Source organism: Myotis davidii, unplaced genomic scaffold, assembly GCF_000327345.1.
Source record: "Myotis davidii unplaced genomic scaffold, ASM32734v1 scaffold2163, whole genome shotgun sequence".
Classification (NCBI taxonomy): domain Eukaryota; kingdom Metazoa; phylum Chordata; class Mammalia; order Chiroptera; family Vespertilionidae; genus Myotis; species Myotis davidii.
Window position 1 is genome coordinate 72,291 of NW_006294258.1, and position 549 is coordinate 72,839.

Here is a 549-nt window from a genome sequence, read left to right on the forward strand (position 1 = left end):
GAGGCCCCCTTCCCCACCGAGTGCACAAATTTTTGTGCACCAGGCCTCTAGTAGGATTATAGTTTTTGCTTTCTAAAAAAGTGACAGTAAAATACACATAAAATTTACCATCTTAACCATTTCTAAGTCTGTAATTTAGTAGTGTTAAGTATATTCACATTTTCATGTAACCAATCTTTAGAGTTTTTCATATTGAAAAACTGAAACTAGCCTGACCAGCATGCCTCAGTGGATAGAACTTCAGTCTGCAGACTGAAGGGTCCCAGGTTCAATTCCAGTCAAGGGCACATGCCTGGGTTGCAGGCTTAATCCACAATGTGGGGTGTGCAGGAGGTGGCCAATTGGTGATTCTCTCTCATCATTGATGTTTCTATCTCTCTCTTCCTTCCCCTTCCTCTCTGAAATAAATCCTACACACACACACACACACACACACACACATATATATTTTATATATTTTATTGTTTTTTTTTACAGAGAGGGAGAGAGAGGGATAGAGTGTTAGAAACACTGATGAGAGAGAAACATCGATCAGCTGCCTCCTGCACA